This window comes from Herpailurus yagouaroundi, unplaced genomic scaffold (genome assembly GCF_014898765.1).
Source record: "Herpailurus yagouaroundi ecotype Mexico unplaced genomic scaffold, PumYag 202, whole genome shotgun sequence".
In the NCBI taxonomy this organism is placed as follows: Eukaryota; Metazoa; Chordata; class Mammalia; order Carnivora; family Felidae; genus Herpailurus; species Herpailurus yagouaroundi.
In genome coordinates, this window is record NW_024412433.1 from 7,334,706 (window position 1) to 7,349,545 (window position 14,840).

Below are 14,840 nucleotides of genomic sequence, written 5' to 3' on the forward strand. Positions count from 1 at the left end.
CCCCCCCCCCCCCTTAAATTACTACTTTAAGGCCACACAGGTCTTGGAAGCACAAAACTCCAAGGATACCATCACAGCAAAGGATGCAAATGGAGGCCCTGGAGTTGAACGCATAACCTGTATAACTGCCGGGAGCAGTCTTGAATTCCAAGACAAAACCCAGGAGCAGGCAAGGAAATCCTGTTCCAGTCCCCTTTATCATTCTACCTAAAAACCTTTCAGGTAGTGCCCAACTACCATACTACACAAACATTAAAAGCTTAGTTTCTTTAACGCCCTGAGCTGGAAACCTAATTACCAATTTATAACATGGTTTCCATACAAAGATTACTTCCCAATGTAAGGATTTCTGAAAAATTCTTAAGAACCTAAGAATAATCATCCAAGTGACTTAATTATCAGCTAAAGAGATCTACATTACTCAGAATGATACTGTACTCAGGCTCTCTTTTATGAATTGAAGCAGGAAATCTAAGAGCCATGTCTGCTGAAGAAATCTCATTTAAATTCTTACAGTACTGGGGCGCCTGGGTGGCGCAGTCGGTTAAGCGTCCGACTTCAGCCAGGTCACGATCTCGCGGTCCGGGAGTTCGAGCCCCACGTCAGGCTCTGGGCTGATGGCTCAGAGCCTGGAGCCTGTTTCCGATTCTGTGTCTCCCTCTCTCTCTCTGCCCCTCCCCCGTTCATGCCCTGTCTCTCTCTGTCCCAAAAATAAATAAACGTTGAAAAACAAACAAAAAAAATTTTTTTTAAATAAAAAAAAAATAAATTCTTACAGTACTGTAATCTCTAATTCTCAAGTCCCCACCTCAAATTGCTCCTTCCAAAATCGATTTAAATGAGCTCAGTCCTAATTTTTTATGTATCTAACAGAGAGACTCTCTTACCCAATGCCCCTGAATTATATATTAGAATGGAAACTGAGCCTATTTCTCAACTGTCCTTTCTAAGATGCAGTGAGGTACTGAAATGACACAGGTTTCGCCGTGAGCTAAATGTCAATGCAAAGCTCCAGGCTTGTGATCCTTAGAAAACAGCTCTGAATTTTTAGAGCAAGTCAAGATTTGGACCAGACTCTGGATGCTGTGCTCCCACCATGTTCTTCTGTCTCTCTAGACTGCATTTTCTTGAAACTATCCCCTCTTCTTTCCTCCATGACCAGCGCTGTACTGGTACTGCTTTCCTATCTTCATTTCCTTCCTATTTAGCTGCCATTCCCCCAAAGTTTCTAACTTCCCTGAGCATACCCATGGTTTATTTAACTACAAACTGTATAGGTATTGCCTTGAACCTTCTGTTGTCTACAGCGGTGTTCTCTACTAGCACTTAGGGTAGAACTCTACTAAATCACAGCGGTAGCAAGGAACACACGGGGGGGGGGGGAGGGTGACTGTAAAAAGAGCAATAAAAACTTCTCCCACAAATTTCCAAACTGCTTCCCTTGGGAAGGGTCCCAGCCCTGCTGTGAATAACAGATTTTTTTTTTCACCCATGACCTATATGGCATTTCCAGCTGCCTGCTCCTCCTATATATCTACCTCAACAACAGATCAAGATACCATTTTTTTTCACAGTCCAATAGTCAGCCAGACTCAAAAACCCAGAATCATCTGCAGCTCCTTCTTCCTCATTGCCTGTCTCAAATTCAATCAGTTCCTCCTTCAAGATTCTTCTTGCATTCTCCTCTCATTATAATTAAACCTTTGTTAACTCATGTTTGGATTATTACAATAAAGTTTCCAACTTGCTTCCCTGAATCACCCTCTAACTACTGACATCTAACAACATCAATCTTCCTAAAGCACAACTCTGGTCATGCCTACCCCTCTGTAAAACAGTCAATTAAACCTACCATGTAGGGTCAAAACTGGTATTTCAGGTCACCACCAACCTGATAATCTATACCCCTCTCCTCAACTCAACCTCCTATGGTTTCACCTCCAAACTCAAGGCCAAATGAGAACTTTCTATTCTCCACTGCATTGTCCTTCTGTGCTTCTCTGTTCATGCCATTCCTTTGCCCCAGAAGGACTGCCTTGCTCTACCTCCCTTACAATGGCCTGCATAAAACCAAGGATCCATTCAAGTATCTACTCCATTTCCTAAGTAGAAGCAGCACTGCTCTCTCTGGAAAGGAAAATGTAAACATAAGATGCAGAAATGGGGGCACCTGGGTGGCTCAGTTGGTTAAGCATCTGACTCTTGGTACCAGCTCATATAATGATCTCACAGTCGTAGGATCGCCTGGTGTCAAGTCTCTGCACTGCGCGTGGAGCCTACTTGGGATTCTCCCCCTCACTCCCTGCCCCTCTGCCACTCACACACTCTCTCAAAAATAAATTAACTCAAAAAAAACAAAAAAAGATGCAGAAATGGAATGGAACCTATAGGATTCAATACTGAGATGGCAGTGCTTTTTGAATCAGTATATATAACTTGAAAGCAAAAAGAAAATGGAAAAGATAACTTAGGAGCAAAGACTTATAGTTTTGATCAAAATGAATGCACCTAAGGAAACACCCCAAAAGACCATTAATATGGACCTTGAACTCTAGTGTAGAGTCAAGATGGGGATGAGAAAACAGATTTGGAAGTAAATCTACACAACTGCAACCAAAATTGAATGAAACTATCCCAAAGCAGAAATCAAACAGGAACAAGCTCAAGGGACAAGAACAAAGCCCAGCAAACACCATGCGGGAGGATACTGGCAGGAAGAGAAAGACTGCGCAGTTAAAAATCTCTAACACTAACCTTTCACCCTATCATGGACCCTCACTTTCTCCACATTCACTGTATCTATAACAGAATGGAGAAAGAGCCAGGATCTTTGGGGAAGATTATCCATTTGTTCAATAAGGCTAAAAACTAAAATGAAGATTGGTAAAATAGTGCCCATATCATAGAAGACTTTGTATTTTATATCCCAAGGGCAATGAAAGGCTATAAAAAGATGAGGGCAAGAAAATGTCTAGAATGAAATCTGCACTTCAGGAAGATCATTCAAGATGCCAGGAGGAGAATGAATTAGCAAGAGCTAACGTAAGGATGCCTGGGTGGCTCAGTTGGTTGGGCATCTGGCTCTTGGTTTTGGCTCAGATCATTATCTCACGAGATCAAGCCCTGCACCGGGCTCTGCACTGGCAGCATGGAGTCTGCTTAGGATTCTTCGGCGCCCCCCCCCCCCCCCCCCCCTCTTAAAAAAAAAAAAAAAAAAAAAGCTAAAAGGTAAGGAGAGGTGTTAGAAATTCAGCAGATATTGTGGAAGCCAGACCTATATACCTATAGAGAAAAAGGTGATGATAACAAATAATAACTACATTCACAGACATAAAAAGAGGTCACCAACATATTAAATGTTTAAGGCAGGTTACAGAGCACAGAGAATCATTACATTCAACACATTCTAAAATATATTCTTAATGAGTATACATAAATATGCCCCACGTTATTAATATTTACTTCTGAATGGTAGAATTATGGATAATCCTTTTCCTATTAAGTTTCTAACTTATGTATACAACAAAGATAGTACAGGCACAATTTTTTTTAATGGAAAAACTCAAAAGTTTCAAACACTGAAGTCAAAAAAGGTAAAGATTGAAAAGTCTTCGCTGGCTTCCACAATGAAGTCACTAGTGACCTGAAAAGCAGTTATAGAAATGTGAGGGGGATACCTGACTGGCTCAGTTGGTAGAGCATGTGCCTCTTGATATCAAGGTCATGAGTTTGAGCCCCACACTGGGGGTAGGGTTTATATACATACACACCAGGAAATAGTATCTGCAAGCGGTGTATAAATAATTGCACAGAGACAACAGAAGCAAACCAGGTTGAATGGTCACCCTAGTCAAGGAACAGAACAGGCCATAAATGGAAGAAGATAAAATGATAAAATTCCTGATTCTGCCTACCAACAACCGACATATCTACAACCATACAGGAAAATGTTCTGGTAACCTCAGAGGGCTAAAGAGAAGGTAAAATTATCAGGGCACAATAGACTTCAGTTACCTTAATAATGCCGAAAAACATCCTATGAACAATTTAACATATGAAAAGGTTTAACACACAAAAATTACAGAGACCCCAGTAATAGTTCTTGAAATAGAACCAGGAGACTGGGTCAACAGTAACAGAAACTCCATGGTTATGAAGATGATACAACAAAAGGATGAATAAACAGAGGGATCCTCATTCATCTCATGACCAAGGATGACAGTAACACACAGCACAGTGGAGAATTCTGAGAACGAGTCCTGGTCCGAGTCCTGGTCCTAGCATCTCTGAAATATAAAAGCACCCAAATCTTGCAGGAAGGATTCAGAAAAGGACATAAAATGGATATAATGGCATAAAGTGCTTCTTATGGAATATGTGCAAAATACTGTTAGTTCAGAGACCACCCTATAAGCCTATCTTTCTCGTGCCGAAAGCAACTATGACAGCACAGATAGATGGTAAGGCTCTAGCGGTTTCTCTCCTTTGGCTACTCCAATTCTGAGATAAGGAACTCAGACATCGGCCTACCCTCAAATTTTCAGAGCTGACTTAAAAACAGCTGATAAAACACTCCTATATAACCAAAATTTCAGACCTTGTCCTTTAATCAAAATTCCTTACAAGTGAATTCAAGTAATATATTCCTTCTAATACTAGGAAATCGGTCTTGTTTGATAAACTGCAATCTGTATTTGACAATGAATGCAAAATAATCTGGCCTTTTTATCAACATCCTAAGAACTCTGTGCTAGCGTCACTTGGGTGGCTCAGTAGGTTAAACATCCAACTCCAGCTCAGGTCATGATCTCGTGGTTTGTGAGTTTGAGCCCCGTGTGGAGCTCTGTACGTACTGACAGCTCAGAACCTGGAGCCTGCTTCAGTTTCTGTGTCTCCCTCTCTCTCTGCCCCTCCTCCACTCACACACTCACTCACTCTCTCTCTCTCTCTCTCAAAAATAAACACTAAAAGAAAATTAAAAAACAAAAAAACAAAAAACACTCTGTGCTAAATTAGCCCCCACTGGCAATTATCTTATCTGTGATTACTAGTATAAATATTTTCTCTATGTATTGTTTTCCTGGGTTCCTTACCTCCTCTTTGGGACCGCATCAATCACTCTGTGGGCATGTGACTGCATGTTCAAGAGAGGAGAGAGAAGAAATCAACCCAGCTCTAGATTACCATTGGATGTGCAACAAAGAAAAGGGAGACCCTGGTCCCTCAGCTCTAAGTCTACCATTTTCTCACAACCTGGCACAATGTCAAGAAGGCAGACGACTTCTGGGCATAGTCACTGTCAACATGAAGGAGCTGCAGATCTATGTAAAGAAGTTCCAACTGGAGAAACACAGCAAGGAGAAGCAAAAGCAGAATCAGAATCCGGCACAGCAGCAGAGAGTTCAACTGATCCTGCTTCCAGAAGTCTTGACAGACCAATTAGTTACAGCTACTAATAATTCAAAACGTATACTCCTTTAAAACCTCCTGAATTTTTCTTATAAATATCATCTGCTGATGCAAACCTCCATCTCCTGGATATGTAAAAGTTACCCAGAAAAAACTATGGCAAATCTGGAATGAACTCCAGCCAGTACTACAGATAGTCTGACAAAGACTAACAGAATGAACACCAAGGAACTGAATCTGCCCCCACTTCTTTAATTCCATTTTGCCAAGAGTAGAAAAAAGAGCTACTCTTCTAGCACTCCTCACGTACACAGTCCCAAATAAATGAATAGTTCTGTCCCCATTCCAACAGCAAGCTATTTTTACCTTAGCCAGATGTGGATTAAGATAACGCAAGATTAATAACTCCGTTAGTGCAAATTAGTTCAACCACTTCAAAAATAGTTTGGCAATATCTATCAAATCTAAATATATGCCTACCCCATGATCCCATAATCCACTGCTAGACATATATGCAAGGGAAATTTCTACCAAAAGACAAAGACAAGATATTCAAAGTAGCTTTATTCATAATTACCAAAAACTGACATTTGGCTGCTGTGTTCATCACCACAAACAGATGAATGGGTAAACAAACTGCAGTGGAGCTTCAAGGAGAGGGTGGTATGCCAGACAGAGCACTGAAGCTCTTCCCGTCCTCACAGCTCCCTTGCCCTATGCATCTCTTCCCTCTGGCTATGCTACTGAGAAAGGTAACATCGTTAATAATGAGACAAACAGGGGCACCTGGGTGGCTCAGTCAGTTAAGCGTCCAACTCTTGATTCCAGATCAGGTCAAGATCTCACAGTCAGTCCTGAGATCAAGCCCTGCGTCAGGCTCCAGGCTGGGCATGGAACCTGCTTAAGATTATCTCTCTCTCTCTCCCTCCCCTGCTCTGGGGCACATATGTGCTCTGCCTCCCCCTCTCTCTCTCTCTCTCTCTCTCTCTCTCTCTCAAAAATAACGAGACAAACAAACAGACACCATGTGCCTCCTGATGTGTTGCACTGAGAACACAGCATTATTTATGTTTACATTCCTGACAATAATGCATAAACTGAAACTAATCTTGGGGCGCCTGGGTGGCTCAGTTGGCTAAGCGTCCGACTCCGGCTCAGGTCACAATCTCACAGCCCGTGAGTTCGAGCCCTGCGTCAGGCTCTGGGCTGATGGCTCAGAGCCTGGAGCCTGCTTCCGATTCTGTGTCTCCCTCTCTCTCTGCCCCTCCCCCATTCATGCTCTGTCTCTCTCTGTCTCAAAAATAAATAAACGTTAAAAAAAAAAAAAATTTAAAAAAAAACAACAAAAAAAACTAATCTTGAAAAAACATCAGATCTACCCGAACTGATAGACATAAAACCAATGTAGTCTCCAAAAATACCAATGTCATAAGACACCAAAAAAAAAAAAAAAAAAAAAAAAAAACCACCTGAAGATTCATCCCAGATTAAGGGAGACTTAGAGATATAAAGACCAGGTGCCTGTATGATTCTTAATTTCATCCTAAACCAGCTATAAGAGATATTAAAGAGGAGCACCTGGGTGGCTCAGCTGGTTAAGCATGGACTCTTGATACCAGTTCAGGTCATGATCTCACAGTTCGTGAGTTAGAGCCCCTCATCAGGCTCTGTGCTGATGGTATGAAGCCTGCTTGGGATTCTGTCTCTCCTTCTCTGTCCCTCTCCTACTTGTGAGTGCACACAAGCTCGCTCTCTCCCAAAACAAGTGAACTTTAAAAAAAAAGAGAGACATTAAAGAGACAACTGTAATAATCTGAATAGAAGTTAATGAGTTAGGTAGTAGCACCATATCAATGTTAATTATGACTGAAATTTTTACTGTGATTATGTAGGAGAATGCTCTTATTCTTAGAAAATAACACTGAAGGGTGCTGCTGGCTCAGTCAGCGCAGCATGGGACTCTTGATGTCAGGGTCATGAATTCAAACCCTATGATGGATATAGAGCTTACTTAAAAAACAACAACAACAATAATAATAATAAATTAGGCGCGCCTGAGTGACTCAGTATGTTAAGCATCAGACTTTAGCTCAGGTCACAATCTCACAGTTCGTGAGCTGGAGCCCCAGATGGGGCTCTCTGCTGTCAGTACTGAGCCTGCTTCAGATTCAATGTCTCCCTCTCTCTCTGCCCCTCTCCCGCTCACACTCTCTCTCTAAAACCTAAACATTTTAAAAATAAGTTTATTTTTAAAAAAATATTGGAATGCTTATGGGAAAAGGAGCATGAGGTCTGTATCAAACTCTCAAATGGAATGGAAAACTTTTTTTTTTAATGTTTATTTATTTATTTTGAAAGAGTATACAAGCAGGAAAGGGGCAAAAAAAGAGGGAGAGAGAGAATCCCAAGCAGCCTCTGCGTTGTCAGCAAAGAGCTGACACCAGGCTCAAACTCATGAACCATGAGATCATGGCCCTTAGATGATGACTGGAGGCAAAATCAAGAGTCAGACGCTTAACTGACTGAGCCACCCAGGTGCCCCTGGAATGGAAAAAACATATATAAAATGCTATATGTTACAAATTATGTGAAGAATTATATACATACATACATGCACATACAAGAAAGAAAAAGAGAAAGAAATGAATAAAATAAATACAGAAAATGTTAAAAACTAGTGACAACAAACTACACGAAGGGCATACTAAAAACTCTTAGTAATTTTTGGCAACTTTTCTGTAAGTTTGAAATTATTTCAAAATAAGTTAAATTGTAGTATATTCCTACAATGAAACATTCATCAATAAAGAAAAGAACCCATTACCAAAGAACCCAGCTACCAAAGAATATATACTGTGTGATTCCTTTGAAAAGAAGTTCAATAAGTAATCAAAAGGGGACAGATGTCAGAAATGTGCTCATCAGGAAAGTAGAACTCGTGAGGAGGAAGGAGAAGAAGCCTTCTGGGGTGCTGGAAATGTTCACTATTGTGATCTAACTGGTGATTACGTAAGTATATAATATGTAAAACTTCTTCCAACTATACACTTCAGATTTGTGCACCTATTTACTATATTTTATACCTCAATATAAAAAACGTTGAAATAGGGGGCACCTGGCTGGCTCAGTCAGTGGAACACGTAACTCTTGATGTCAGGGTTGTGAGTTTGAGCCCCATGTTGGCTGTAGACATTACTTAAAAATAAAAGGTAAATAAATAAGTAAATAAATAAATAAGGTTAAAATAAACCGTAAGATAGTTTCACTAAAAAAAAAAAGTCCAATTAAAAATATTTTAGGGGCACCTGATGGCTCAGTTGGTTGAAGGTCCAAATTTTGATCTTAGCTCAGGTCATGATCTCATGGTTCCTTATATTTGAGCTCAGCATTGGGCTCTGCACTAACAGCGTGAAGTCGGCTTGGGATTCTGTCTCTCCCTCTGTCTGCCCCTTCCACGCTTGCTCTCTCTCTCAAAATAAATAAACTTTAAAATATATATTTTTTTAGTGGACATGAAGCTCAGCTATTTTACTTTTTTAAATAAGCTCTATGCCCAACATGGGGCTTGAACTCACAACCCCATAATCAAGAGTTGCGTGCTCTACCAACTGAGCCAGCCAGGCACCCTTAAGCTGGCTTTTTTTTTTTTTTAAAGTAATTTCCACACCCAACGTGGGACTCTTTAACAACCCTGAGAGATCAGGAGTTGGATGCTCTAACAACTAAGCCACCCAGGAACCCCGAAGCAAAGCTATTTTAGATACAAATCATCTGGGGCGCCTGGGTGGTTTAGTCGGTTAAGTGTTCAAAACTCTTGATCTTGACTCAGGTCATGATCTCACGATTGTGAGATGGAGCCCCATGTCGGGCTCTGTACAGACAGTGTGGAGCCTACTTGGGATTCTCTCTCTCTGCCCCACCCCCGTGCTCACTCTCTCTCTCAAATAAATTAAACATTTAAAAAATAGGGGCGCCTGGGTGGCGCAGTCGGTTAAGCGTCCGACTTCAGCAGGTCATGATCTCGCGGTCTGTGAGTTCGAGCCCCGCGTCGGGCTCTGGGCTGATGGCTCGGAGCCTGGAGCCTGTTTCCGATTCTGTGTCTCCCTCTCTCTCTGCCCCTCCCCCGTTCATGTTCTGTCTCTCTCTGTCCCAAAAATAAATAAACGTTGAAAAAAAAAAAAATTTAAAAAATAAATAAAGGCCAATCTTCGGATAACAAATACTAAATTTATTCCCTACTTAAACTTTTGATTAAAAAAACTTATACTGCTATACTGATATAATAATCTACACATCTATTATTTAAGACCAAAAACAAGTCTACATTAAAATGAAGCAAGACTAGGAGCACCTGCCTCAGTCAGTAGAGCATGCAACTCTTGATCTCAGGGTCATCACTTTGAGCCCCATGTTGGGGGCAAAGATTACTTTAAAAGTTTAAAAAATAAAATAAAATAAGGCAAGACTCAACCACTAAGCTAAAATATGTAAGTCTCAGAATGCGTATTTTTCCCAAACTTCAGAAAAAAGCTAAAGCTAAGCAAAACAATGAAAAGGAAACATGAGGAGAGAACCACATACACCACATCACTTATCTTCATAAAAGACAGGAAGCAATCTTATGAAAGCAGCACATTCACACAACATAATATAGGTACAATGAGGTTTGCACACAAGAGTATAATTACTCATGTCATTAAAAGACAAAAAGAACACAGAAATGAAGAAAAGTTAGTGAGATGAGATTAAGGATTTTATCCCTATTTTCCTAATTTACAATAATCTTCAATTACTTTTATGATAAAATATATTTTAATTCTCACAGGAAGTGTTTGCCTGGTTTCTATGAAATATTTTCCCAACCCCAACATAAATGTCATAGAAAGTTAATATTCTCTTGAACATTAACTCAGTTTAAAAAATAATTTTAAGGGGCGCCTGGGTGGCGCAGTCGGTTAAGCGTCCGACTTCAGCCAGGTCACGATCTCGCGGTCCGGGAGTTCGAGCCCCGCGTCGGGCTCTGGGCTGATGGCTCGGAGCCTGGAGCCTGTTTCCGATTCTGTGTCTCCCTCTCTCTCTGCCCCTCCCCCGTTCATGTTCTCTCTCTGTCCCAAAAATAAATAAAAAACGTTGAAAAAAAATTTTTTTTTAAATAATTTTAAGAGGGTGCCTGGCTGGCTCAGTCAGTAGAGTGTGACTCTTGATCTTGGGATTGTGAGTTCAAGGCTTACATTGGATACAGAGATTACTAAAACACACACACACACACACATTTTAAGGTAAAAAAAAATAAAAGGAAACTCTTCTCTCAACTATTATAGCAGAAAACACTATTCCCTTTGCACCCATCTGATCTTCAGTTTTAAGCAGGCAAACATTTTTTTTTAAGGTTTTAAGTAATCTCTACACCCAACATGGGGCTCAAACTTACAACCCTGAGATCAAGAGTCCCATGCTCTACTGACTGAGCCAGCCAGCACCCCTAAACAAGCAAATGTTTTTGAATAATTTTGAAAACATGATCTATTAACACATTTACTGAGGACAAAACTTCATAAAGCAAAATTAGGCTTCAATTATTTACTTTATTACTAAGCAGTTAATCCTAGGAAAAGGAACAAAGAACTTTTTTCCCAGAAAATTACCAAAGATCAAAAGAATCATGCACATCTATCTGGACCACGTATTATATATAAAACCTTGCAAAATACTATTTATTTCCATGTTAATTACCCTTTTGTGTCATATCTTTAAAAAAATTATAGATGCTTTGCTGACTTTTCTCCTCATCCTAAAAGAAATTTCAATCCCTAATTTACAGTGTCGTGATAAGCACTGTAATCCAGCACAATCTGAATCACTACCCAAGCCATAAAAGTAAGGTCAGCTTTATTCCTAACAGCCCCAAAGCAAAAACAACCCAAATGTTCATTCAAAGTTGAATGGATAAACAAATACTATAATAGTCATACCCAATATTCTCAGCACTAAAAAAACTAATGACTGATACCTGCAGCAACACGAATGAATGAAATCAGACACTGAACTGAGCCAAAGAAGCCAGACCAAAAAAGAAAATATACTGAATAATTCCATTTATGCAAAACCCTAGAAGAGGCAAAATTAATCTACAGTCACAGAAACTAATTCAGTGGGGGAGGAAAAATGACTGCAAAATGTAGAAGGAAACTTCTACAGGTGATGAAAATGTTACACATTTTGATTGTGGTGATGGTTATACAAGTACATACATTTGTCAAAACTCATCAAGTCAAAAAAAAAAACTCATCAAAATGTACATTTAATATGGGTGTACTTAATATCTTCATTTTATTCTATGTAAATTATACTTCAAAAAAAGGTGAATTTTAAAAAGACTGAGCTTACTAAAAATAGACTGGCTCCCTCAAAGAGCAGTGCACTCCAAGACAAACATTTTATATTCCTTTTATATTAAATAATCTCTCTTTATACATTTTTTTAAAGTTTTTATTTTTAGGGGCGCCTGGGTGGCTCTGTCAGTTGAGTGTCTAACTTCAGCTCAGGTCATGATCTCACAGCTCATGAGTTCGAGCCCCGCATCAGGCTCTGTGCTGACAGCTCGGAGCCTGAAGCCTGTTTCAGATTCTGTGTCTCTCTCTCTACCCCACCCCTGCTTATGCTCTGTCTCTCTCTGTCTCAAAAATAAATAAACGTTAAAAAAAAAAAAAAAAAGAAAAAACATTTTATTTTTAAGTAATCTCTACACCTAACATGGGGCTTGAACTCACAACCCTGAGATTAAGAATTACATGCTCCACCAACTGAGCCACCCAGGCACCCGTAAGTCATCTTTCTTTAAATCTATTAAAATAAATGTTAGGGGTGCCTGGCTGCTTCAGTCAGTAGAACATGCAACTTTTGATCTCAGGGTTGTGAGTTCAAGCCCCATGTTGCATGTAGAGATTACTTAAAAATAAATCTAAAAAAAAAAAAAAAAGTTAAAGTTTTAGATAAAACCAAGGAACACTGTCTAAAACTGTTCTGTCTTATATAACAGTACCCATTAGCCACACGTGGCTGTATCAAGTTAAGTAAAAATCAACTAAAATTTAATTTAGGTCCTCAACGGGGAAAGAGTGACTTTACAGTGGACAAACCTGACAAGGAATCAAAGTCAACCATATTATCAAGTATATCTAGGTCAGCATTAACAATGATAAAGCACACTGATAGTATACGTGCTCTTAATATAATCTGATAAAAATGGGAATTTACCTCTGAGGTCTTCCTCCCCAAAACCCTTAACCCCACTCTAATCGTGAGAAAAACATCTGATAAATCCCAACAGAGAGGCATTCTACAAAAACACTTAGCCAGTAACTCCTCAAAATCGCCAAGACTGTTAAAAACAGGGAAGTCTGAGAAACTATCACAGCCAAGAGGACCCTATAGATATGTGACCAAATGTGGTATCCTAGATGGATCCTGGAACAGAAAAACTAAGGATATCTGAATAAACTATGGACTTCAGCTAATAATGATGTATCAGGATTGGTTTATTAACTATAACAAATATATCACAGCAAGGGGCATCTGGGTGGCCCAGTCAGTTGAGCATCAGACTTCAGCTCAGGTCATGATTTCTTGGTTCATGAGTTCAAGCCGCACATAACAGGCTTGCTGCTGTCAACACAAGAGCAGCTTCAGATCCTCCTGTCCCCCCTGTCTGCCCCTCCCCCACTTGTGCTCTATCAAAAATAAACATTAGGCGCGCCTGGGTGGCTCAGTCAGTTGGCTGTCCACCTTCAGCTCAGGTCATGATCCCACAGTTCGTGAGTTCAAGCCCCCAGTCGAGTCTGCTTCGGATTCTGTGTCTCCCTCTCTTTATGCCCCTCCCCGCCTCCCCACCCCCCCCCCCCCCGCGACAAAAAACAAATAAACATTAAATATATATACCACAGTAATACAAAACATTAATAATAGGGGAAACTGGGTGTGGTATATATGGGAGATCTCTGTACCATCTTCTGTTTCTCTGTAAATCTAAAACTGTTCTTAAAAATGAAGACTACTATATGGGCACCTGGGGGACTCAGCCGGTTGGGAATCCAACTTCAGCTCAGGTCAAGATCTTGCGGCTAGTGAGTTGGAGCCCCACATCGATCTCTGTGCTGACAGCTCAGAGCCTCAAACCTGCTTCGGATTCTGTGTCTCCCTCTCTCTCTTCCCCTCCCCTGCTCGTGCTCTGTCTCCATCTCTGTCTCTGTCTCTCAAAAAATGAACAAGAAAAAAATAAACTTTTTTTTTTAATGAATGAATAAATAAATAAACAAACAAACAAACAAACAAGGGAATCTGAAGGGCACCTGGGTGGCTCAGTTGGTTAAGCATCAGATTCTTGGTTTCAGCTTAGGTCATGACCTCACAGTTCACAGGAGTGAGCCCTGTGTCAGGCTCTGTGCTGAAGCATGGAGACTGCTTGGGATTCTCTCTCCCTCTCTGCCCCTCCCCAACTTACAAGTGCACTCGAGTGCTCTCTTTCAAAATAAACTTTAAAAAAGTCTTAAAAAGAGAAGGCTATTTTATTACTAATCACAACTTAAGAACCAATGCTCTCTCTCCCTCAAAATAAACTTTTAAAAAAAAGTCTTAAAAGCAGAGGGCTACTTTATAACCATAACGTATGAACAAATCTTTATCTACCCAGCACTAAAAACCCTCAATGAAATCTACAAGACCTCAATGTTTATTTCAATTTCTATTTCAAACCATTACTTATTTTTTAATGCTTTAAAAAACAAAACAACAAAAAAACTACGTATCATATGTGAATAGAACATTGAAAACTGTTCCACTCCCGATAGTAACAATTCTCAAAGTAACATCTGAAATTCTTTCAAGGTAGCCATGATGTCAAAACTATTATTACAATAATACTAAGATATTACACTTTTCAGTATTGGCGCTGCACTAATCATGCAGTGAAAGAGTAACCGATACACAGACCGGGGTATTTAGCAGACATTTTTTTCAAAAATGATCAAAGTGTGGGGTGTCTGGGGGGCTCAGTTAAGCATCTGATTCTGGATTTCAGCTTGAGTCATGGTGTCACGGTTCATGAGTTCAAGCCCTACATCAGGCTCCATGCTGATAGTGTGGAGCCTGCTTGAGATTCTTTCCTTCTCTCTCTCTCCTCCCCCTTCAGTCTGCCCCTCCCCCACTCCTGCTGATAAACTTTAAAAAAAATGAACAAAGGACAAGAACCATATGATCCTCTCAAAAGATGCAGAGAAAGCATTTGACAAAATACAGCATCCTTTCTTGATAAAAACCCTCAAGAAAGTAGGGATAGAAGGAGCATACCTCGAGATCATAAAAGCCACACATGAACGACCCAACGCTAATATCATCCTCAATGAGGAAAAACTGAGAGCTTTCCCCCTAAGGTC

General features: G+C 40.1%; 1 protein-coding gene across 5 annotated transcripts in view; it reads right to left on the reverse strand.

The window, feature by feature from the left end:
* The window catches only part of GIGYF2 (GRB10 interacting GYF protein 2), a 153,539-nt gene that overhangs the window by 125,751 nt on the left and 12,948 nt on the right, over positions 1-14,840 (reverse strand). Inside the window, exon 1 of one of the 5 annotated variants that reach the window (XM_040450661.1) lies at positions 5,094-5,112. The exons of the other annotated variants lie outside the window; for them this stretch is intronic. The gene's annotated coding sequence lies outside the window, so the exon portion shown is untranslated. Of the gene's footprint in view, positions 1-5,093; positions 5,113-14,840 lie in introns of those variants that run through there. 5 annotated transcript variants of the gene reach the window in all.